We start from the raw sequence: 27,248 nt of genomic DNA, 5'->3' as shown, positions 1-27,248 counted from the left end.
ACTATCACTTTTTGAAGTGCAGCTGTTGGAAGCAAGCTCTGTGGGAATGACTAAATAAATTGCAGTATATAGGTTCCTAGCATCACAGATTTTTAGCTGCAAAGAGACTGTCTTATTGGTTTGCTTATAGTGCTTATAGGTAAAAAGGACTACAAAGAATCCAGAGGAAGTTGGTGGAAACTTGCATAAAATGAAAAATGGCAGCACAAAGACCTTAAAGCACAACCAAAAGAACTATATATATACATATATATATATATATATACACACACACACACATTCACACATACACACACCCACACACATATATATTACAATGTTAGCAACACTGAAAGGTAATATAATTTAGTCAAAGACAATGGACAACATGGTACCACATGACTAAGGTTAAGGAGCATCCTTTCTGGTAACAAACAAAAGTAGAAAGTGATCTGCGCCGTGAGCCACGCTGACTCTCTGACCTTTTTGTGTCACTTTTTAGAGAATGTGCATTGTAGGGGCTTTGGGTATTTGTTGGGATCTTGTTTGCTATATCAAAACAAAAAGTATCCATAAACATTATTTAGTGAATCTTTGTTTTACAAACCTTTGGAGTTTTCCTTGAACAAAGACCTTTCCTAAATCTCTGATCAAGCATCTTTAGGTCAGCACTGAGAGGTGTGTTTAATTAGCTAATCACTTACTGTTCTTCTGCTTGATATGCAGTTACCTTTTTTTTCCTTTTTTTCTTTTTTGGGACTCTGTATATCCTAAAGCAGTTTAGCTGAGCTAAATTTTCTCAGATGAAAGATCAAAGCCAGATAGATAGATAGATAGATAGATAGATAGATAGATAGATAGATAGATAGATAGATAGATAGATAGATAGATAGATGTATATATGTGAGAAACCTGAAAGCTTTAGAGTAATAACAACAACCAAAACAAAAACCCCACAAAAAACAACAGCTGAGGAACTTTGTCTGGAGATAGAAACTCAACATCTGAATAGTTTTGAGGATAATTTTGAGGACTATGTTTGCATATTCTTTTTTTTTGTGGGGCAATTGGGGTTAAGTGACTTGTCCAGGGTCACACAGCTAGTAAGTGTTAAGTATCTGAGGCTGAATTTGAACTCAGGTCCTCCTGAATCCAGGGCTGGTGCTTTATCCACTGTGCCACCTAGCTGCCCTATGTTTGCATATTCTTAATATAAGTAATCATAAAAAGTATTGACCTGGAGAGTCCCTCTAGAACAACTAATCCAATTGCCTTTTCATACTGCCAATAAAACAAGATACTCTCAGTGCTGAGTTAGATTTATATGGGCTTTTAGTCATGGGTGTTGTCTTCTTACCTGGAAGTGAATTATATGAGGAGCCAGAATATTATCGTGGAAAGAGAAGCAGAAGACTTCAGTTTAATGCCCAGTTATGCTGCTTGCTACCTGTGTGACCCTAGACAAAGCAGTTCATGACTTGGGGTCTGGATGTGCTGACTTATAAAATAGGGGGATTAGCCTGGATAGTCTCGTTGCCCCCTCCCCCCTTCCCATGTCTCTAACTTCCTGCCTTTGAGTTGGATGGGACCTTCTTTTGAGTTCATCAAGTCAAACTCCACTTTCCCCAGCTCCCAAAGTTTTTAGTCCCATGTACAACTTCTTTATCGCATAACATAAGAACCTGCAAAGATTTAAATGATGCTATTTAAAGAAGAACCATTTGTTAATGGAAGCCCAAAGGGTTTCTGTTGAAAATAAGAGCTGGCTCTCAGTTGCCCTATTTTGTTCTCAGCCTGAGATAATGTTCTTCACCAGCAAGGGGAGCTCTTCTCCATTTCTTTCTGATTTATTCTCTTTTAACTAAGAAGACATCAAAAAAAGATTCTCATTTCATTTCCTCTCAAGTTGCTTTGGGGCAGTGAATTCTTCACTTTTTAACTAATAGCAGATTAGCATTCCCTTAATATGACATGAAAGTGAATCCCTTTGGACAGTATGAATTGAATTGTGAACAAGGTTTTGGGACTCCTTAATAAAATATAGCATTTGATTAAAATCTGTATAGCCAATGAGTCTTTCATTACATCTCAAAAAAGAAAGAATTCAGTAAAAATTAATATCCACTGCTCTTGGGATTTCTGTGTTAGGAAGAAGAGGACCAAGAGCTTCTTTGATTTCATGTGAGGGAAAAGAACAGTTTTGAAATCCTTCTCCTGGAATCCACTATTAAGCACATGGAAAGAAGGAAAAGAGAAAGAAGAAAAGGTAAAACCAGGAAAAAAATAGAATGGATCAAAGGGAACAAACAAAAAGGAAAGAGAAAGGAAGAGAGAAGAAAAAGAGGAAGTAAGGACGTGATGGAACAGGAGAGAAAGAAGGAACAAAAGGAAGAAAGAGTATGAATCATGGACATCCTACGCGCACACCATTTCTGAACTCACAGTGTTCAGACACTATTCATAGATTTATAGATGCCAAAAGGTGGTCCAGTAAGGTTTAATTTACTTTACTCTTTTTGTTCTCCTCTCTCTTTTGGTCTGTGGGCCTCCCCTTTCTTCTAAGGAATTAATGCTATTGAACGAGTGCTCATAGAATGTAAGAATTGAGAAGGATCCCAGACGTCTCATTTTACAGAGGAGAGAAACTGAGGCCTAGAGGGGAAAGTGATAATGCTACAATATTATGATAAAGGGTCTTCAAAATAAAAACCTTGTAGTAATCTGGAATAGAATGAAGCATTTTTCTAACATCACCAAAGAGAAATTAAATTGGGTTTGGTCACATCAGTACAAACTGCATTTCATTGTGTTCTATTTTGTTGAAGATTGATAACCATGGGACCTGCATGGTAACTCTCTTTGTAATCAGATTACCTCCATTGTTTCTCTATGTTAGATAATAGAACCTATTATAATCATAATACTTTATGTTTGCATTATAGTTTATAGCTTATAACACTTTATGTACATCATTCCATTTGCTAGACAGAAGCCCTGGGAGGTAGGAAGTGGTGGGTTGTGTGTGTGTGTGTGGGTAGGGTGGGTAGGTATTATTATACCCATTTTATAGATTTGGAAACTGAGGCTCAGAGAGTTTAAGTGATTTGCCCAAGGTCACAAAGCTAGTACCTGGGAGAATCAGGACTGGAACTCTGGTTTCTGATTGTTCTTTTTTACTTTGGTGCTTTTTTGGACATATTTTATAAACCTGGATGTAGGTCCCAGGAAAATCCTAGTGAAGATTGTCGTGTTAAAAATGTGCCTTAGGGGCAGCTAGGTGATGCAGTGGATAAAGCACCAGCCCTGGATTCAGGAGGACCTGAGTTCAAATCTGGCCTCAGACACTTGACACTTACTAGCTGTGTGACCCTGGGCAAGTCACTTAACCCTCATTGCCCTGTTAAAAAAAATGTGCCTTATCCATTGCTACCTGTTAGCAATATATTGCTAACCAGCATCATCTATTTAGTTCATTAAAATAGGGGCTTGCCAAGAAGTTTAATGTACTCCCACATGACTTGATTAATCGGGGTGGTTGGTGGGGGGTGATGGCATTCATGTGACCTAGATAATGCGAGTTATGTCAACTTTCTACACATCCCAGTGGTTCAGTGACTGGTTTGTCTGATCACACAAGATGGTCTGAAAGCACGAGAGGAAAACATTTTTTCCCCTTGAGCTCCATTTTAACCATCTGTCCCAGGTTAAAATGCAAAACTGGAAACTGAATTTGTGCTCACAAATTGAAGAGAAATAATTAGAATCACTTATTTAGCTAGGTCAGTTATTCATTTTTTGGATAAGGAATGGAGTTTTAATTATTCTCTTTTACTTTTAAAGACATAAACATCTGATTATTTGGATAAGCACCAGCAATTAAATACAAACAGATATGTTTGGTTATCAAGTTTCTACCAAATTTAGGATTTCACAGCTTTTATAATATTTTGAACACTGTGTTTAAGGTCTAGCCACTGTATTACTTAGCTGGTGGTCATTATTTAATAAGTTCTTCTTGATTGGTTGGTTGGTTGATTGAAGTAGGAGCCAGAGAGGTTCTTCCCTCTCTTTATCCAGCTGTGATTTTAAACAGCAATGGGAAGTTTCAAGGTTAGGTATTACAAAGAATATCCTTAATATGGGATCATTAGAGGGCTACTCTTCATATCCTTCAGGAAACAATCATTTGAACTTTAGCATAGGGACTAGATATGTTATTTTACTGGTATAGGTAACTCCCAGGTGAGAACAATTCCTCTATCAGCAGAGGCTGGCAACGTATAGTCTTAGAGTATCCCTCCTTTCAAGGAGTTTACATTTTAATGAGGTAGACAACATGCAAGCAGCTATATCCTGGATAAATTGGGGATAATGATAGAGGGAAGGCCCCAAGAGCAAGAAAGACCCAAATTCACACAGGCTTCAACTTGAATCTTCTTTCTGCAAACTCAACTCCCCTACAATCACTTTCAGGAGTTCAGAGATGTGAAATTTAATGTTGTAGATATTTGAAGAAACAGAATCAGCTGGAGCATTGGGAGCTTCATTTCTCCCAAGTAAGATTGTGACTCATGCAACTTCTACTGGGGAATTCTGGATTTGTACCCTTGCGCCCAATGGTACCATTTTGAAATGAAGATGGAGTTCAAAAGTCAAGAAAGGGCATTAGTAGGTCACTGATGCCTCTAAGGGATAAAAATGACATGACTTTTAATATAAGCACAGGATAAGGGGAATGGTGGAATAGAGATATAAGTAAATAACAACTCACATTTATGTAGTATTTTAAAATTTCTACAGCACCTGCTTCAGAGGTGGATGGTACACATCTTCCTATTACCATCTTACACAGGAAACTGAGGCTCAGAAAAATGAAGTGACTTGCCAAAGGTTATACAGGTGGCAAATACCAGAGCTAACATTTGAACCCAGGTCTTCAGACTCTGAACCACAGTTTTCTCTTGGTAAAATGAGTGGGGTTGATTAAATAGCCTCCAAGTTTCTTCTAGCTTTAAATGATGGTTCTAGCCTGTGCTTCATAATTGTGTCCTGTTGAAGACATTGGGAAAGGGAGCAAGAAAGTATGGCTAAGTCTGACTCAGCTTAAATTCAATTTAATGAACATGCTTTTATAAAGTATCTGTTATGTACAATTGTGCTAGACCTGGGGATACAAAGACAAAGACAAAAATGAAGAGCAAATCTCTTCCTGCCCCCAAGGAAGTTAAATTTAGGAGGAGGGGTGAATAAAACCTTCATGCAGATAAATAAGCAATAGGTGATTTGAGGAAGGAGAAAATGCTAATAACTAAGATCAGGGCAAGATTCAGTAAATAGGCAGTACCTGTGTTGAATCTGGAACGAGGTGTTGTTCAGTTATTTCTGACTCTTCATGATGTTATTTGGGGTTTTCTTGACAAAGTTACTGGAGCGGTTTGCCATTTCCTTCTCCAGCTCATTTTACATATGAGGAAACTGAGGAAAATGGGGTGAAGTGACTTGCCCAGGGTCACTCAGATAGTAAGTTTCTGAGGCCAGATTTGAACTGAGTCTGATTCCAGGCCTAGCACTTTATCCACTCTCATGTAGCTGCCCATTTAAAATGATACAGATGAGTTCCAACAATGAGGAAATAGTTTGTGTGAATGAACAGAAAAAATATTATTTCCATTTAGTTTGGCTGAAATGGAATAATCTAAAACAATCTAGAAAGGTAGGTTGGACCCAGTTTTTTGATGGCTTTAAGTGTCAAGTTGGTGGAGGTAGGTATTTTTTGTTCCAGAAACAACAAGGAGCCACTGATGATTTGGGGGAAGATAATACTCAGATTTGTGCCTTAGGATACTGCTTTTGTAGCTATGTAGAGAATGGACTGAACTGTGGGAGATCAGAAATCATTTAGAAGGGTGTTTTGTAATTGTCCAAATGAAAAACTGAATTCAGGTGCTGCAAATGTAAAGAAAGAAATTAATATGAGGGAATGTTGCGAAAGTAGAATCAACAGGACTTACTAATTGTTTATTAGGTATAGGGGACAAGGCAAAGGGAAGTGTCTAGGATTCTAGTTCTAATGAAGACATTAACTTGAATTATGGTGTGCTCACAATAGGGAAATTTGAAGGAGGGGAAGTTATGGGGGATATAATGAGGTTGGTTTTGGACATATTGAATTTGAGAAGTTGATGGGAAACCTAGGTGTTATCTAGTAGTAATTACAGAATCAGGACTGGAAATTTGGTGAAAGATTAGAGATGGTTATATATATAGGCAGAGGAGTCATCTTTGTAAAAATGATTGATTGAATCCATGGGAGCACAGATCACCAAGGCAGAGTCTTAGAATGGAAAGCTGAAGTTGGAAGAGAACTGAAATCAGAACGTTGGGGAATACCAACATTTTGCAGGGAAGAAATGAGGAACTAGCAAGGGGGTGAAGATACAGAAGACAGACAGTTAAGAGAACCTTATAGAAGGGAGCCAGGTTATAGAAGCCAATGGAGGGGAGAAGAGAAAGGAAGGGGGCAGTGATGAAGAGTGGCAAAAGCTTCAGAGATCAAGAAAGTGAGAATTGGACAGGATTAGAATACAAATTGCAAGGAGTTGAGAAGTGAGATCTTTCCAAAGGAGGCTCATTTAAAGGAATTGAGATGGTTACAACTGGAGTAAAGATTTAGGAGGGACACAGTATCTGTCTACATTTCTGAAGGGTTGTCACAGGGACAGGATCAGATATATTCTCTGTAGTTCCAGAGGACAGAACTAAGAGCCATAAGTAGAATTTGCAAAGAATGTAGGCTTGATGTAAGGAAAAATTTCTTCCCTAATATTTACAACTATTCAAAGGTAAATTGGGCAACCTTAGGAGGTAGCAGGTTCTCCCTCACAATAGGTCTTTTCAGCAAAGGCCAGAATATTGTTAAAGGAATTCTTGTATAGGCAACAGTTGTACTATATGGGATCTAAGGTCATTTCTACCCCCAAGATCCTGGGATTCTGTATTCTTAACTTTTTATATAGGTAATACCAGAAAATTCTACTTTGCATGGTACATAGGAATTTATTTTGTGATAAATTGTTACATGTGGTACAGAGAAAACTCAGGGCCTCAGTTGTTCCACAATGAATATGGTCTACAATCTTCAGACCTTATTGGGAATGGGAATAGGGGGAGGGCAAAGCCTTGTTCCATCCTTGGGTTGGTGGATGGGAGGTTTAGTTGTGTCTACTCCAGCATAGGAAAAAGACCAAGCCCATTGTCTCTGAATCCTTTTTGTCTAGTGGTTTGTAGTGGGAAGGTATAGGGGGTTCACAAGGAAGATCAAAGAGCTAGAACTTAAGACTATTGAAATTTCATGGACAAGTCACTTAATATCTCACTGCCTCAGCTAATACCCCAATATTAAATTACAGATGACTTGTCAATCTGTATCAATGAAAGAAGTTTCAAGAAAATTATAATCTGCTTCTTCTCTTCCTCAAGAACTCACCCCTCCCCAAGTATTATAGATTCTGACCCAGAAGAGATCTCAGAGTTCACTGAGCCCAATACCCTTGGAGATAGTTACATTTGGAAAATGAAAAGTATACAAACTTTAACCAAACAGTAATAATAATGATATTTGCTGCCCTTCTCACAGTTTGCACCTGATAAGTCTTACTCTTGCTTATTTCACTTAGTTGCAGTCCAAATATATATTTGTCAGTGTTTCTACTCTCAATCATTTCATATGTCTATTTGTATTTTTGTAGAATCCTCATCCATGCTATTTCTAACCATTCAATAATATTCCATTTTTCACATGCAGAATATAATTTGATCCACTGGTTTTTCTTTTTCTTCCCTTTTAAAAATTATTCAAATTATTTTGTAATAGTTGTGTAGAAGAGCCTCAGAACAGATCTATAGTGGGGTAGAGGTGAAGATAGAACATGAGTGTCCAGAGGGTAGAACAGCATCACATCACCATCTCAAACTTCCCAACAGGCTTGTAGGGGGCTGAGTCTTCCAGAGTACAGCTAATAGGTTGCTCCTAGTCTAGCCTCTTCTACCACCTGCTTCCTCTTCACTTTTCCGAGAAAACTAGGCTGAACCACTAGGAAATTAAGGTTGTAACCAAAGAAAGAAATTATTAAGACAACATGGTTCTCATTTGTTGTCTTTGGGCATAATTTTATTTCTGGGAGGAAATGATTTTTAGAGGAAGCAATTACAAAATTGCTGGTCAAACAACTTCTAATATGATGCCCCAGGGGAGAGGGTGAGCTATTTCTGGTGAGGTCCAAGCAGTTTAGAATTTGCATTTCAGAGAAGATTCTACCCTGAATGATACATCTAACTTTCCCTTGGAACTTTCCAGAGCTGAATAACACGGTTATTCTTTAAAAACAAAACAACACAAAAGAATTTTAAAAAGTAAATCTAAAACCATGGATTTTTTCATTCTTTACAAAGATACAGTCCCACATTCATTACTTACAGAAATATACAAGCAAATCTTTATATTCTACTTGAAATTTGAATGTTACCTCATGGCGTGTCACCAATAGTATAATGCATCAGGAAACATACATGTTAACCAACTTTCCAACTGGACTGGTAATATGCCTTTGTTCATTTGCCCTGTGTCATATCTAGAATTCTACTCCAATATGTTTTTGTATATATGTTAATATACATATATATATATATTATAAATACATACCTATTATCTATGTCTATTTTTATCTTTCTATACTGGAAACTGGATTTCCCTATCTTGCCAGTCTGGAAGTGTAGTAGCCATTCATGAATCTAAAATCTTACTCTGAAACATCATTTCCTTTGTTTTTCAAGATGAATCTGTTTTGATGTATAGCTTAGAGGTTTCTTCTACATTGGGGAAAGATAATTCTAATGGTACTATTTGATAAGCCATTACCTAGAGAGTAGATGCATTGCTGTATGTTCTCTCTGTTTCTTTCCTCTCTCTGTCTCTGTCTCTGTCTCTCTCAATTCAATTCAATTTCAATTAATTAAATTCAAAAACAAAAAATCTTAAAGGGTCTATTGGGTGCAGAATACTGTGAGAGGTGCTGGCAGTGATGTAAAATTTAGATAAGACTTAGTTCCTGGACTCATGTTGATTATATGCTAACATGGTACCTTGTGGAAGACTATGCGTTCATGATAAAATATGGAAATATACTGGGAGAATGGAGACTGGTTAAAGATCTGGAGGGCACAACATGAAAGAAAGGTAGGTCTAGTGAAGGTGAAAGAGTGGAAAGATGGGAAGTTGTGGCCAGAAAATAGAATTTAGAAGTTAAGGATTTCAGAACGAATATAATTCTTTTGGGCTACCTTAGGGCCCATCTACATTAGGTCAGCTTCTTTATTTTACACATGAAGAAACTGAGGCTCACAGAGGGAAAATGACTTGCCTAGTTTACAAGAGAGTAAGTATTCACACCAGACAGTAAGTGTTAGAGGCAGGATTTGAATTCACGTCCTCTGCTTTCAGAACTGGTGCTCCAGTGTCCCATCCTAACACCCTGCACTCCCATGCATTTCCATCAGCAGCTAAGAGGAACTGTTAAGGGAGAATTTTGTCATTATTTCACTGAAGAGCAGTGTCTGGGACCATAGGCCTACCCAAAGATGGTAAAACAGTAGGAGTTCTGAATACCCGATGTCCTGGTCCAGGGAATAAAAAGAAATTCCAAGCAGAGTGCTTGGCACCTGATGGGTCTGCGCATGAAATCAAGGTCTTTGATGACTCTCCTCCCTTTGGATTTAGCTTATGTATAGGGAAAGTTTTGATTTCTCTTCATAATATGTTCTGAACTTCTTCCCATCTGTTCATACTCTTTGCCCTTGGTCTGAGAGTATATGTGAGTGAGAAGGGAAAAGCAAAGAATATGGCCAGAGGAAATAGAATCACAAGAAAATACTGCCTGCAAGTTTGTTTAAAAATCAAGAAAAATCCTTGTCAATTCCTACCTTGCAGCAATTATATATTGGGCATCAATTCAAACCATGAAATTCCTGGGAAGGCCCAGACAACTCATTTAAGAAAAAAGAGTAAGAGGGAAGTACAGTATGGAGTGGAAAGAAGGAACTATAACTCAAGAGAGTTGGGTTAGAATCCTGGCAATCATAGCTCTCCCACTTACCTGTGGGCCATAGGCTAGTTACTTTGGCTTCTCTGGATTTGAGTTTCCTCTTGTGCAAAGTAAGGAGGTTGGATTTCTAAGCTTCTCTCTAGCTCTAAGATTTTACAAAACAAAGCACATATACAAACACAAAATGGGGGCTGGGCCAGAAAAGATTTTGTGAAATTAAAGATCTAAGAGTCAGTAAGAGTAAATAAACATAATTTAGCAATGCAGGATTGTAGTTTTAAAAAGATTCTAGGAAGCATATTATAATCTAGATAAGAGAGAGACCTATTGGCCAACCATTCTCAGAAAACTGCCTTGTCTGGGTTCTTGCAATTAATGCGTGATATTGAGAGCTCAGAGCAAACAACCAAAAAGATTATTATTTTTTTAAAAAATAGGTTTTATTAGGAAATGATAGAGAAATTGGATAAATTAGGGCTGAAGAGAGAGGAAATGATAGCTTTTCATATTTCATATTGTATGAGGGACTGGGAGCAGATTTTCCATTTTTGTGTGTGTGTGTACAAGCAAGACCAGATATAACAGATGTAAGTTGTAACAGGAAATCTGCTTATTTATCATTTCCTGACTGTCTTGTGATACTTTTTCTAAAGGTTTCTCTTATTTTTTTTTTGGTACAAATGAAAGAAATACCTTGAATCATAGGAATCATCTAGTCACATGGTTGTGGACCTCAAGGAGCAAGTTGTCAAGACAAGACAAGTGCATTCACATGAAAAGTTAATAACCTGACCTCAGGAATAGATGCAACACAGAGCAGGGTAAGCAGTGGTGGATCTGGAGTCAGAGGATGTGGATGACCTTGCATAAGTGACTTAACCTTTCTGGACCCCAGTTTCTCCATCTATAAAATGAAGGGACTTGACGACATGGCTTGTAAGGTCTTTTAAAGCTCTAAATATGTGGTCCTGTAGTCCTAAGAGTGGGGCATGGTCACTGGTGGGGGGGTTGGGCAAAGTTTATGGAGTCTTTTTTATCTCTAATCATTTCATTAGGAATTTGTATAAGTCACACACACAAATAGAAAGAAAGAAAAGAAAAATCCATAGTTTCTGTGAGATAATTGAAGGCTAAATCGGTGGAAATTTACAGAAGCAAATGGCAACCAGGGCTCAAAGCAGAAAAAGATAAGCATTTGTGGAGCCCTGGGGGATGGTTTGGGAGGGAGTTGGGCTCAAACTAGAGATTTCTTTTTCTTTCTTTCTTTTTTTTTTTTTTTGGCTGAGCAATGTGGGTTAATTGACTTGCCCAAGGTCACACAGCTAGTAAGTGTCAAATGTCTGAGGCTGGATTTGAACTCAGGTCCTCCTGAATCCAGGGCTGGTACTTTATCCACTGTGCCACATAGCTGCCCCCTCAAACTAGAGATTTCTAGGCCATCACAATGTCCAACCATCTTTGCCTTCTTCCAGTCTGGTATAGGGCTTGGCAAATCTACATCTAGGAAAGGAAGACCATTGTTTAACAGCTCAATTCAATAAACATTTACCTAGAACCTACTATGTACAGAGCACTGTGATACACACTGAAACAGCCCCTGTCCTGAAGCAAACCTGGTAAGCTACTGTTACACAAATCAAGAAATACTAAGTAGAGACAAAGTAATTTCAAGAATGTGTGTGATAGTAACTTGGGCAGTAAGAAAAGACTTTGTTTAGGAGGTAGTACTGAGCTATGTTGTTCTATTGATTCAGTGAGGCAAAGATGAGAAGATGAGGTGACCAAGGTAGATGCTCAAGAAACACTGATTTGATATACTGCTTCTAAATCAGCCACATTTTAAAGTAAAAAGGAGAAGAAAAATGTGTCTCTGTGTGTGTGTCCATGTACATGGTTGTTGCTGTTTCCCTGGAAATTAACATGAGATGCTCCTTATTTTTAAAGAACTTGGTAAGTAGGACAAATTAAGTAGAGAGAAAGGGACCTGGCATATGTCCTTTACCCCCCTTCCCACCCTCGACTCCTTTATCATTTGGCCCTCATGCCCTAATGCCACCCAAAACTGTTACATAATATTTTCTGGAGACTGCTTGCATCTAGTAGAGCCTACCTACCTTGAAGAACCCAGGTTTCAGGTAGCATATTGAGAACTTGTATTCAATGGGACCATTTGTCACCCTTGTACTCCCCTTTCTTTTGCTTAACACCAATCATGAACTCAGTAGGAACTCTGAATCCAGATAATTATAACTTTTCTGTTGTCAGAGGTGTTATCTCAATTCCCCCTGCCTTTGCCTTAGTTGTTCCCTTGGTATTTTTTGGCCTTCTTTTGGGGTTCCTGGTATCACTGGAGAACTCTTGTTCTTGGGTACATTGGGAATTCCTGAAACCCAAATTCAGAGCTAGTGACTAAGGTCTTTGAGAGGATGCCAGGGCAGTACTGACCACAATTGAGCATTGGAGTAGTAACCTTGAGGTTTAATGCTTATAGCTCGGGACCTGGCAAGGTCTAAGTCTTGTTGACTTAGGGCTCTGCTTGTTGCTTTGTTGCTCTTTCATCCAAATCATATCTTGTCTCTGCAGGAAAGTGGTAGAGTGGGTTGGGTAAGAGTTGCCAAAAGCATATTGAAGTTATGCCCCAGTAAGTCCATATTTTCTGAACCACACAGGCAAGATGTTTTCCCATTCTGCCATCTAGCAATTAATCTTTGATCATTGTAGAGGAGCTGTGTTGCTTGGAGTTTTTATTATTTATAGTCCCTGTTGCAGCAAGCCCCTCCTTCCTACCCCCTATTTATAATAAGATATCCTTAAAGTGAATTTGGTCCATGTATCTTTTTTGTCCTAGTGCATCTATCCCACAGTGATGAAGGCAATTTCTTGAAAGAAATGCTAACGTGTGGCTTCTTTGTTCTCTGGTTGGTTTTGTTTGGGATAAAGACATTAAAAAATTTGTTTCAAAGGACAGCATATCTAACTCAGCTGAACAGGAGGCAGACATACAAAGTCAATGAAAGGTCCTTCATAAACAGGAAGGAGAAAGATTATGGGCTCACTCTTTACTCAATATGACAACAACCATAGGATTGCAATTCAATATTACCCTACGTAGGGGATGATAAACATGTGATGAGTCATAGGAGAAAATGTTGGCATGGAGCTCAGAGAAGCTTCCCCATTCTGCCACTCAGAACCACCCAGGGGGAGAAGCAACATGTTGTTCTTTTATTACAACACATTTGGGAAACTGGAATAATAATGCAGAAATGTTCCTCTATGGAAAGAAATCAGATTAAGACATCCTTATTATTATTATTATTATTATTATTATTATTATGCTTTTTCATATAATGCCCAACTGGACTGTGGAGTAGTATTGGGTATTTTAAGCATGAGGGCCTGAAAACTTTTATTTTCTGATAAAATGTGATTTCACAAAGGCAGCATATATTGACATAGCATCCCTTGAATTTTTAATAACCTTTATGGTCTGTCTACAGGATGACAAATATTCCACTGAGAAGTGAAAATTTCAGCCAACCAACCAGATGTTTGGTATTATAAAAAAAAGTGCAGATGGATGATTGATTTTTTCATTTTTTATCAAGAAGTTTATTTTTGTCTAGATATTGACTTAGTCTAGAATGAAAGCATGAGTAGCAAGTGATTGGAATGTATTATAAAGTTCAATTCATTCATTTGACAAATAAGGAAAATGAGGCTCAACATGATGTGGTTGGTGGAACTGGGACTTAAATCCTGTAGGGACCAATCCAGATTTGGCCTGACTCCAATGGCAGGGCTCTTCTCCCCTTTTTTCAGTCCCACACCCCATTTTCCCATTAAAAGAGAGCAAGTCTGTTGAAAAATCCCTAAAGCTTGAATAAGCAGAAAAAGCTAGGGCAAATGAAAATGCTTTCTGCTTCCCAGCTTTTTCTTCAGAGAACAGTCTCAAGGAATATATATTTTTTCCAGTTTAAGCATTATAGGTTGGCTCTTTCACGGTGCTAAAGGAAATGGTGGGATTTGTTTGTCATAGTAAAAGTTATACACAGGATACTGGAAATTATTAAAGGGGATGACTTTTTATTGTTTTACTGGGGGAATGAGCCCTTAAAACATGCTATTTGATAGATATTCAAATGAGTAATAATAATTTAGGCTGATACAGAATTCAAGGCTATTTCAAGGTAAGACTCATTTTTAGGGCACCATCTACTGTATTCTTCCCTTTAGCTCTATTCAGCTCTGTGTAGAGCTAAAATTCTAGCTATACTATCTAAAATCTAATGAGTGATCACCAATAAATTATAAGCTTTAGCAAGAGTATTTAAGTGTTTAAGTATTTATTAAAGAGCATTAGGATCAGAGAGAAAGGGAACAATCTAACTATTTCTAAGAGACCCTATCATCCGACCCGCCATGGTGAGGTCAGGAACAAAAAGGACCCAATGCCTCCTGTGAAGTTGGGAACATTCGACCCCCCCCACCCCATGCACACACAGCTCCAAGCTAATTGGCTGGTAGCCTTGATTGACAGTACCCACGAGCAAATGTCACTTCCTGACACCAAGGACCTTGACCACATGGCTTGCCCTCAGACTCTTTCTCCTCATGGCGGAGCTTTCCTACAATAAATCTCCAGCAGGTGGCATCATTCCAATTGTTATAGCTCCATCCTCTTTATTCAAAGTTACACAGCAAAGTCCTTGGCTGTCATGACCTGCTTTCCATAGTGATTATGCTATAATTCCATAGAGAAGATATGATGGTATTCTAGTTTAGGCAATTGTAGTACAAATGTCCCAAAAAAGGTCAGTGCTTTGGAATTAGAGCTATTGAAAGGAAGGACTGAGCATAATGGATGGGGGAAGACTCAAAAATGTAATATGTCAAAATTTGGATTTTACACAAAAAGGAAACTGGGTGGGGGAAAATTCCAGGGGAGAGAGTCTTTGCTTTACAAAAAAATCTTCTTATAGGATTGCTTTAATTAGCAAGCTCTCCCACTGAATTTAAAATGTGATTGGATTCATAAATAAACTTTTCGGGAAAAGTGTATTAAATAAAGCCAGCCACATTTGTTCTACCCAGTAGCCCAACCAATGACAATGAAATCTACAAGGTTGAGGATTTGTCTTCATCTTCCTTGAAAAATGAGCTTTTTGAAAAATCTAAAACCCAAGTGTCTTGGAAAGATTGGCTCCTGTTTCTGAGTCCTTTGTATCTGTGTAAAACATAGCCTCAGCTTAGGGTCAGAGTTCCACCTTTAGTCCCTCATCTCTAGGCATTCTTGTTCCTTATTACTCTACTCCCCACCCTTGATCCCTAACTCTGTGCGTCAGTAGGTGCAAATTCTGGTATTGATGTCTTTTGTTTCTAATTATGTTACTCATACTAACCACTGTATTTAACTAATGAATCCCATGGTCAAGGGTGCCAGATGTAGACAGCATGATATGGAAAAAAAGGATTGCTTTGGAGTCAGAGGATTTGGGTCTGAATCCCAGTTCTACTTAGTAGTTGTATGACTTGAGGCAAGTGACTTATCCTCTCTGGGCCTCGGTTAACTCATCTGTAAAATGAGAGTACTGGATTAAAGTGGCTCTGGGGTCCCTTTTGACTCTAAATCTGTGATCCTACTTAGCTTCCCCTCCACTGGAATATTTGGTAATCCCCAGAAGGGACCCAAAGATTTGTTAGTCCTCAACTTGTTTTCCCACAGTCTGCCTTTATTCACCGTGAAATAACAGATAATGTCTCTCTTTATTTCCATCCATTTGAAGTGAAAGACAACACTGGTTCAGAGCTCATCCTCTTAGGTTTGATGCATACCATTGGTTCCTGCAAGAACAATGTACTCCCACTTTCATTTGTTTAAATATATGCTTCTCATCCCTTCGTAGTTTTCCAGGCTGATATAGCAGCACACTTGCCAAATGCCTAGGTACATTGCTAGCTTCTATATAAGACCAAAGATTGATAGAAATTGCAATGGTGAATGTAACTTCGATTGCTAAGTCCCAATCAGTTACTTAAGGGAGCTCTTAAATAAAATACTTAAGGGTATCCTTTCTTTTATTCTATACCTTGCAAAACTACTATAGCTTGCATATAGACCTTTTAGGAAGAAAGAACAGCCACATGGATATCATTCAATGAGCCAATGTCTTAACGGGGAATTTTCTTCTCTAATTTTAAAGTTGTAAATAGTGGAAAGTGAACTGGTCTTGAAGTCAAACAACCCGAGCTCAAACCTCTTCTAGCCCAGTGGCCTTGGACAAATAACAACCTCTCTGGGCCTCAGTTTCCTCACCTGTGAAATGAGGAAGTTCTAACTAGATAATCTCTAAGGTCTCTTCCTACTCCCAATAGTTTTGATCTTGGATTTAGCCTCAGGAAAGAAAGAACACAGGGAGATCCATCACCTTCTCTCACTGCAAAGCTACTTAGGCTGGGGCCCTGGGGTAGAGACCAATGCAGCCTACCAACAAAAGTCCCAAGTAAACCCTATCCTGAAAAGCAGCTTAGCAGTAGCTGTACCTGTTTATTATTGTTGTTGTTGAGACAATGGTTGTTATTATTCTTAGAAACAACATATTGTTATAAGGAAGGAACACATGTATTACTATTGTTTGTTACCTTGAAGATGTAATTTACCATTGGCCCCAGGGCCTAACACTCGAATCTTGGCAGGTAAGGCCCACCCTGCAGTTTTTGTCCATCTTCTGAATGTAACCCAAGTAGAATTCACATTCTCTCAAGTCTTGTTTTTCCCTCTTTGGTCCCCAACTTTCCCCCTGCATTTAACTTTATTTAGATTGTATGTTCATGATTCACTAATGCCATTTGGAAACAAAAGGGACCCCAGAATCATCTGAACTAAAGCCAGGTCACATAGTTACTAATGACTACATTTAGTGTTGACTTGTACTGCAGGGTCTGCAACTGGGGGAGTTTAGAAATCACACAGAGATACTAATCAGGAAGAGGAACTTATGAGTCGGAAGCTGTCTCAATCCTTTCACTTCAGCAATATATTGCTTAGATATTCTGGGGGCAGTTATGATTTCAAGAAAAGAAAAGTGACTTTTAAAGGAGGCTTTGGGAAAGGAACATAGGCATTAAAGCAGAAACCATGCTTAGAGATCATCTTAGCCCAACCCTTTCATTTAGTAGATGAAATTAAAATACAGAGATAAAAAGTAACTTCTCCTGGTCACTTAGTGGTTGAATCAGGATTCAAACCCAAGTCCTCTGGATCCAAATTCAGTGAGTCCTTTACCAGTGAGCCACAGCATAGCACACTGTCCCTGTCTTTGGCTGATAAGCTTAACTTTCTCCTTTTCAGCTGGCTATAATGGTTATGTAGGCAGAGCTCTCCTGTGTGCAAGGACTTATGAAGATTCTATAGCACCAGGATCAGCCACTGAAATGGGCTAGTTGCTGGAGGAAGAGCCTTGTTTTAGCCAGGGAGTCTGCCAGGAAGGAAACCAAGTCAAAAATTTGAGTCTACTTCAGTCCTATCTTGTTAAAACCTGGAAGAAAAGGACCATGGGGTGGCTCTTTTTCCCCCCCAAGCACTGAACTAAGCCTTGGAAAGTAAAGGAAAGAAGAGAATGCAGGAGAGCAAGTAATTAAAGAGATATTCATAGGTAGAGGGATGCTAGAGTGGGAGAGAAGAAATGAGAAAGACAGAGACAGAGTCAAGAGACACAGAGACAGAGAGAGACAAAGAAACAGAGACAGAGAAAAGAGACAGAGCAGAGACAAAGACAGAGACAATGGCAAAGATGCACAGAAAGACAGACACAGAGAGATGGAGACAGAGAGAGATAAAGACAGAGACACAGAGACAGAGGGATAGAAGCAGACAGAACGGAGGGAGACAGAGACAGAAACACAGAGGGGGATAGAGAGAGACAGAGCAGAAAGATAGAGATGGAGACAGAGACACAGAGAGGGATAGAAACAGCAGCGCAGAGACAGAGACAAAGACAGACACAGAAAAAACAGAGACAAACAGGAAGACAGAGACAAAAAGTAGTAGGCAACCAAAAAGACAGAGGAGTTGACTCAGAGGGAAAAAAAGACAAGGGAAGATCTCAAAATGGATTCTCAATTTCTACACATTATATGAGGTAGCCTATTTTATTGCAGCTGTGACAATCACCAGAGATCTAGGACTTGTAAGAGCAAGAATCGTCACATACTTTCCATGAATATGGCCCTTTATACATTGTCTTACTTGTATTTCATAAGAACCCTATAGAGTAGGTGGGGCAGATGTCATTATTCCCATTTTACAGATTAGCAAAGAGTTTAAGTGACTTGACCAGGGTCATACAGAAAGATACTAGAGAACCAGGACTTGATACCTATGTGACCTTAGGAAAGCCATTTACCATTGCTGAGCCTCAGTTTGTTCATCTGTAAAATGGCTGGGTGTATATAGACAAACTCAAATAGTATGACAAGTCTGGTCTAGATGATCTTTATGTCCTCTCTCACTTCTAACTCTCCTGACCAGTTCCCAAGTTCCTTTTCCTGTTCATTACATGACATTGACTACATTTTCTAAATTTGTAGAGAAAAAAATTCATTACTTTTAAACATGAAGCTGTTATAAGTAACAATGTTTAAAATAATATGTTAGCATCAAAATTGGATTTCCAACTAGAAACCACCCTTCACTGGGGTCTAAGAGACACTAAGCAAGTTTCTTTGTTTTCTTCCTTTTGTTATACATATAGTAGTTTCCAAGTTTTCCCACAATTAAGGAAATATTTTAAGTCTAAAATATGTTCTTTAACATTTTCCTAACATCAGACAAGTGTGCTTGACCCAGTTTTAAAATTCTATCAGGGGCGGCTAGGTGGTGCAGTGGATAGAGCACTGGCCCTGGAGTCAGGAGTACCTGGGTTCAAATCTGGCCTTAGACACTTAACACTTACTAGCTGTGTGACCCTGGGCAAGTCACTTAACCCCAATTGTCTCACTTAAAAAAAAAATTCTATCTCTGATGATCTTTGATGCTCTATGAGCCTTCATCTATTAAATAAGAGGATTGGAGTAGGTGATTTCTGACATCTTTTTCCCCCTCTAAAGGGGGGATCCTTTGAACTTCAGAAATGCAGTTGAAAGAAGACTCAAGTTGGAATTTTTGCCCTAGGACTTACTACCTGAGTGACTCCAGAAAACCCACTAGGTTTGGAAAGCCCTAGTCTTTGTTGAATAAACTGTCTCCACCCCAGCTGGATTTCTTTTATTCATGTTTAGGACTCCTCTCTTTTCTGGCCTATTGGGCTAGAAACATCCATCCTCTCTTCTATAGATCCATGCTGGTACCTCCCTGCCTGTGATATCTGAGATAAGGAACTAATCATAGTTGTCTGTACCTAGAAACTGCTGCATTCTCTTGAGCTGCCTTGGTAGAAGGAGGGAGGATGGGAGTGATGAAAGCTTGGTAGAAAGATGTTCCTACTCCCTTCTTCTATTCCAAGGGCCCCTTTGGGAATCTCATTACATCCTTGTCCATTTGGTTAACAGGTCCAGACACTGTGGACCCTGCTCCCTCCAGATACTGATGGGATAACTGATGAGAGGAAGCCCTTCTGGTTTCTACTCTAATCAATCACTAAAAAAGAACTTGTTAAGCATCTACTAGTGGCTAGGGGATACAGTGGGTAGCACACTTGTCCTTGAATCAGGGAAATGTAGCTGATTTAAAATCTGGCGCCAAACACTCACTAGCTATGTGACCTTGGGCAAGTCACTTAACCTTTGGTTTGTCTCAGTTTCATCAACTGCAAATGGGGATAATAATAAGACCTAACTTGCAGGGTTGTTGGGAGGATCAACTGAGATAATATTTATACAAAGCACTTAGCACAGGGCCTGGCACATAGTAGGGGATATATAAATTCTTATGCCTTTCCCCTTCCTGATGAATATTTATTAAGGGTCTGCTATGTGCTGAGCACTGAGGGAATATAAAGAAAGGCAAAAGACAATCCCTGCTCTCAAGAAGCTCACAGTCCAATAGAAAAGACAAAATTAAAACAATGACACACACAAACGAGATATATACAGAATCAAGTGAGCATAATCTCAGAGGAAAGGCATCAGTATTAAGGGGGATATGGCTAAACTTCTTGTAGAAGATGGGATTTTACCTGAGACTCGAGGGGAGCCAAGAGGTGGAGATGAGCTCCTAGCACTCCTATCACTCCTAGCATGGGGGGAAGCCAATGAAAAGGTGCAGAATCAGGAGCTCATGTAAAGGACTTTGCAGGTTATAAGGTGTCACAGAGTAGTTATTATTATTCATCAATCAATCAGCTAGCATGTGCTGGCCCTGAGCTAGATATAATGGGGATATAATGATAAATAAATCAAATTATGTAGAATGCTCAAATGAGTCCAAATAGTATTTGCTTCTCATTTTTTTCAGGCTTCCCTGTTATATCATGTATTCAGCACCAGTAACTTTATTGATACTAAGAGATCAGGGTGAGAAGAAGCTTCTAGAAAAGGACCACAGTTAAATTACCAGGATGTAGTTTCACTGTTTAAGTTGTAAGACAGCAACGTATCTCTGGAGGAAAGCAGCTAGCCTGTTTTCCAAGCAGGAGAAAAAAAATGTAATCTTTTTCAAGAGAATTTAGATATTGGCTAGAAATGAAATTGAGCTCATCCAACATCTTTTAATTTTATAGAGAGGTTAAGAGACTTGCATATTCCTGAGAAGAAAATAAGTAAAAGAGAGAAGACATTTTTAGCTTTTCACATAACCCAAAAGGGAAAAAGAAGACTTTTGATTAAACAAGTCAATTAAGTGGCTATTCTCATTTTACCAAGCAAGTTATGACATTAACATCCTTCCCTAAGGGGAATAATATTCTGACCTACCTGCTATAGGATTTTCCAGAGCATGTGGATGGTTTTGCGCTGGACCATTTGTGAGACAGCAGGACAAGGTAGGGAATGCAGTGGATGGCTGGAGGACAGTGTCCCTCTGTTTGATGCTAACCCAAGACTATAACTTCATTAGTCTCATGTGCCTAGAAAGGTCCTGGCACAAAAATGAAAATAAATATATGTCCTATCTTTGTTTTACCTCATAGGAAGATGTTTTATTTCTTGTGGAGTTTATCAGGGTATGTCTGAAAACCAGACACCTTTTAGTAGTAGAATTAGGAAACTAAGAAGAAAACAAAATTATAGGGTAAGGAGCTGGATGGAATCTTGGAAGTCATCTAGTCCAACCTCCTCATCTTATACATGAAGAAACTGATGGCCAAAGAGGCTAAGTGACTTGCCTAGGGTCACATAGATACTCTGACTATAAATTGAGTGCTTTTTCATTATACTGCAATGTCTTTTCATATCAGATTATGACATTCACCAAAGCCTTCCCAAGGCAGTGATAGAAGGATAGGACTCCTAACATAATGTTATTTCATATTGTTTTTTTTTTAGCTCTGGTTTATAAGACTATATCAGAATAGCACACTCTTCTCCATTCTTAAGATGTTGTAGGAAGCAGATTTTAAGTTATCCAAAATCTATGGTTATTATAGAAATACACTCAAGTGAATGAATATATAACATGAAATAAACCAGAGTTTTATATATGAACCAGTTTATTTTAAAATATTAAATTACTAAATAGATTTCTCTGGGTCTCTCAACAAGGTAATATTTTGATAATTGCCTTTTAAAAATAATGAAATGGAGGGGGCAGCTAGGTGCCATAGTGGATAAAGCACCGGCCCCGAATTCAGGAGGACCTGAGTTTAAATCCAGCCTCAGACACTTGACACTTACTAGCTGTGTGACCCTGGGCAAGTCACTTAACCCCCATTGTCCTGCCCCCCAAAAATAATGAAATGGAAAATCAGAAAACAAACTTGGCCTTTCATTGGCCAACCAGAACTGCCTAGTAATTAATCATTAACCCCATTGAAAAACATCAGTGACACTGGCCAGGAGTTTTTTGTATTATTTATTTTTATAATGGGTCCAGATTGCACACTTAATTATCTGAGTATTGTGCTATTTACTTCTAGTTCTAGTTCTAGCTCAATAAGCCCTTAACCAATCCCTCACTCTCTCTGTCTGTCTCTGTCTCTGTGACTCTCTGTCTCTGTCTTTCTTTCTCTCTGTGTCTGTCTGTCTGTCTCTCTTTCTCTTTCTTGAGAACTTTTTGGGGATGAGGGGGTGAGAGAAAGAGACTTTGGAGTAACAGGATCTGAGTTTAAATCCCAGATTTGTCATTTACTACTTGTATGACCATGGGCAATTCAAAACCATTTGGGTCTCAGTTTTCTCATCTGTAAAATGAAGGGGCTTGATTGGATGATCTATTAGCTGTCTTCCAGCTCAATATTTATTATCCTGTGGAAGTGTCTGTAGTAAATAACCTTAGAAACTTGCCTAGGGGCACTGAGAGGTTAAGTGACTTGCTCATGGTCACACAGATAGTATGTGTCAGAGGCTGGACTTAAACCCAGATCTTTCTGACTCCAGGGCCAGCTTTCTATGCACTACACCAGGCTGCCTCTCATTGCTTTTCATGCCAGAGAAAAATATTTATTCACAGAGCTGGACCATGAGGTCATTCATTCATTCATAAATTATTCAATAAGTATTTATTGTGTCACTACTATTCAAGGCAGTTTGTTAAGAACAAGAATACGAGCATTTTATAATACAAATGAATACTAAATAGCTTGAAAACAAATGTTGTTGTTAGAAATACAGCTATAAGGACAATTATTTGCATACTCTGAATTGTTGATGTGAACAAAAATGATGATTGTAAATGCATAATGCATAAAGGAATATGATATACTCTGATTTAAGTTTATAGAAGTGATTAGAGGTTAGACCCTTAGAACCAACAAATGCCCATCTCCTTTTCTAAGTGGTTGATATATCTTGAAGTCATAAAAATACAACTCTTAATCCAAGGAAGTCATCTGGTTTCCTGAATGAATGTAGTTTACTGTTGTTGTTGTTACATCAAATCAAGTGATTAAAAAAAAAGTAAGCAATTAGTACACCATTTGTGTTAAACAGTTTAATAAATGCACAAGCTTATTATAAAGCAAAGGAACAAACCAAAAATCACATTGTAATACAATGGCCACAGAGCTTGTACCATTAAATACAGAGGTCATTTACATGCTTGTCATTTAAACAGCAAATATACTCAAATAAACAACCAATACAATGACAATCAAGTCTGTTTTAACTATGTGCTATTTAAAAAACAATAGGCAACTGAGGTAACGGAAAGACAATTTCTGGCAGTTGAGCCAAAATTTTGGGTAACCACTGATCAGTAACTTCTTTAAAATGACATTACTTCAAGAGGAAATTCCATAAGAAACTTCAAAAATATCTGTGAGAGGGTAGGGAAGAAAATAACATCCTAAACATTTGTTATTTCAAAAGGACTTCTAATGGCAATCATCTGCCAAAACACATGCTTTGAGTTGCTGTGTACTAACCACTTTAGCTCATTTAATTGTGGGATTCAATCTGGTGTCATATGCACTACTGTAAAGGAGAGAAGAGAACGAAGCTTGGTTGATGAAACCATTATTAGCAAAAGAGCAAACAAACAAAAAAAACCCCAAAACAAAAATAATTTTTAAAATGATGAATATTGTTCCACTTACCAAGCAGCAAAATGAAAAGATGACAAATAGGCTGATGAAACTAGACTTGGGAATTTATATTGAAGTGAACTATTGAGAATTTCAAAATCAATTTTCTTCAAGTTATTCTCAAATGCTACAATGTCCCATGCCACAAGGCTTATAAAAGGTAGCATGATGTTAACAACAGGGAATTAAGTCATCATGGAATCAAAAACCAACTGGGGAGGGGCATAGAAATAAATCAGGAAAAAATTTCAAATAAATTAATTCTCAAATATGCTTTCAAAATTGACCATATATTAGCAAAAAAAAATTTTAAAGGAAAATGTTCTTATTCTATATTTTGAAGTTCAAAAATACATAATATAGCAACAGAATATAGAAAACATCAGAAAGACAGGCTTACTTTTACATGGAGATATTAAAGAAAATAAAACTGAGTTCAGAAAAATTTGTTTAGCTTAGAAACTTCTTCTCTCCCCAACCTAATATAAATGTAGTCTTAAATGAGAAATAAGTCACTGAAAAATGATAGGGAGTTTGTATTCTCTGTATTCTGATGTGTTAATCACTTATGTGTTGTTCTATCATTGTTCTTCAAACCAAAGGCAAAAACTATGGTTTTATCTGACTGGTCTCAGAGGAAAAAAACACTCCATTTTAATATGTAATATTTCAAAGTTTTTGTCATGTTAGTATGAGGTCAATTAGCATGACATTTGGAATGAGTGACATACAATGAAAAGACAAATAGATCATTGAAATTGGGGAGGCTATCTCCTTCAATATAAAAGCCGAGTAAGTTTCATTTTTACCTCAAACTCCCACTCATTCTTTGTATTGTTCCAACATTCCAGCAGATGGGAGAACCTCTTCCCTCAAGGGAACAAGAGTCATTCTTTTCCCTTCTCTTACAACAAAGGGGGTTGTTATGTGCTAAGCCAGCTTCATCTATGCCTATCAAAAGAATATGCTTAATCAGGGAATTTGTAATGCACTTTCCCTGAATGTCAGCTCTCTTTGGCCTTACAAAGGGCAAGTGTTGTTAGTACATTCCATGTTCCTGGTGTGGGTAGTTCTGAAACATGGTACCAAGTGGCACCATGATATGGTCACTGGGAGGGAGGTGGAAGAGGAAGAGGTCAGGGCAAAACAAACAAAATGACACACCAACCCCTTTTCACTGCCTTAGTGCAAAATCTTGTCACTGGGACATTTCTTGTGATCAACTGAACATCAATCCTCTGGCAAACTCCTCTGAAATCGATATCTTTCTTTGCAGTTTGCAGTTCTATTGGAAAGTGGGCTTTGCAGCCTCTTACCTATTATAGCTATCTATTTTACAAGTGCTGAGGAAAAAAAATGGCTAATGTGTTGATGTGTTTAGTGACCACAGCTACCCTTTCCAGCTGTCTTGAATTTTGAAAGCCTTGAATACTTTCTGAAATATTTTCCTATCAGTTAGACAAATAACTAATAACTAATATGATCCTGGTTTTATTTTCTAGGGAGAACAAGAAGCAACACCATGACTCTGACCACTCATACCCACCAATAAATACGACTCTGTGAGCATAGCTATATTAGGCTTACTTTTCCACTCTTCAAAATAAGCAAGGAATCTAAAGTACAAGGGTTGAGTTGAACCAAATATTGCCAATACCTCTAGGCTTTCAGCAAGGATACTTCATTGAACTGTCCTAACAGTATGTGGTTAATGAACTTGCATGTGTCTATAGTTATAAATTCTAACAAAGTATTGATGTTCTTGGCTGATGGTTCAAAAACCACCCACAGCCAACATTCCGCAGTTGCTGGAATTGGTATTTCAAGCATGAAAAAGCATTTATTTTAAAGGATGTTTGATTTTTTTTTAAAGAACAAAATAAAGACCTGTTAGAAAAGTTTTGATTCAGTCCAGGATACTTGGTGGCCTATAAGTAGTCTTTTGTGTTGAGAATGACTCCTTCAGACACTGGCAGCATTCAAATGACCAATTACTGAAGATTTATCCAGATATAAGTACAGCACAGGCTTAAATCTTAAATGTATATATGTACAGATTCAGTTTGAGGTACATTTTCACAATGACATAAACAGGACCACAATTTATATCCAGCTTAAACTACTACTACAGAAATGAAATTTATTTTCTAATATATAAGACCCAGCTGCTTAATCTTTCATGTGTAAGGTTAAATACAATTTACCTTTTCCCTTGAGCTACAAAGAAAACTTTAAGGTTCAAAACTGGTGATATTCTTGAATACAGTACTTAACATAACAGCAAGACTTGAGTTAGTCAACCTAAATCCACAGCAATCTACTGTGGTTTAAAAGTTGTTCTTTGGAAACCACAGCAAATTGTCATCTGCTTGAAAAGTAGGTCAGATATCATGACTACTGTTGCAGGGGGAGGGAGGCAGTCCAAGAAAGCCTCAGAAAAAGGCTGCTTAAACAGTCACTGTAGCATAGTAACCAGAAAATGAATTCAATAAGCAGTTGGGTTACTCTGAGTATCATTTACAAATAAAAGAGAAGATGACAGATACCATACTATTATAGTGGTCTTGGCACTGAACAGACCTATTATTGAAATGAATGTACTTAAGCATTGGTGTTCTAATATAAAAATGAGATTGGCATGCATATGTAAAGTCCAATGTATACCTTTCATTGATTACAATGGACTTCTAATAGGCATACAGGATTACAATGAAGCCCTGTAGCATTACCTTCAAAGTCTTGAATCATATTTAAAAAAAAAACTTTCAGTGTAGGATGAAGGGAATTTCACCTCTATAATGCAAAGATGCTTTCCCATTCTCCTCCCCATAGTAATAACTACTGTATCAACACTAACATTGTCTTTAAAGAGATGTTATTACTAAGGAAGGAATTAGATTTTTTTGTTAAAATTCCTTCAAATCCCCCAAAGCAGGTCAAAAAACACTATCATAAGCACATATACTCAGGGGGAAAACGATATTCTAAGAGACAGTTGTCAATACTCAGGCACTTATTTTGAGAACGAACGAAAGCTCAACATTCAGAAATCAAATGAAAATCACTTAAAAATATTTGAACTGCTATCTGGGAACCAGTTCCTTAGTTCAGTAACAGCTGTAGACCTACCTCTCAGTTCATCTTTGCCTTCAAAGCCAAGAACAGGGAGCTCTACCATTACCATTGCATGTCTACATGCTCCTTGTGCTACAGAACAGGAGCATTTCTTGGCATATGGTTTTCTCTACTAAATAGATATTTTCACTGACTAAAGGTCATAGATTCTATGGTTGAATTTATGGGATAATACACTTAAGAATAAAGCCTCGATTTACACATACAGACATTTCTCCCTCCTACTAGACAGATGAGAAAGAAAAAAAAAGCAGGTTTGCATATAACATATAAGAGATTTCCGGAGTATATGCAACAGACCTCCTCCAATTCCCTCATATTATTGTAGCAAAGTCTGAGGAAAACTGTCATAATTTGT

General features: G+C 38.0%; 1 protein-coding gene across 6 annotated transcripts in view; it reads right to left on the bottom strand.

Moving 5' to 3' along the window:
* The window catches only part of LOC122742156 (myelin basic protein), a 168,419-nt gene that overhangs the window by 24,295 nt on the left and 116,876 nt on the right, over positions 1-27,248 (bottom strand). The gene's annotated exons all lie outside the window — the stretch shown is intronic.

The sequence above is a fragment of the Dromiciops gliroides genome, chromosome 1 (genome assembly GCF_019393635.1).
Source record: "Dromiciops gliroides isolate mDroGli1 chromosome 1, mDroGli1.pri, whole genome shotgun sequence".
NCBI lineage: Eukaryota > Metazoa > Chordata > Mammalia > Microbiotheria > Microbiotheriidae > Dromiciops > Dromiciops gliroides.
This window is presented reverse-complemented; position numbering and strand designations above follow the sequence as displayed.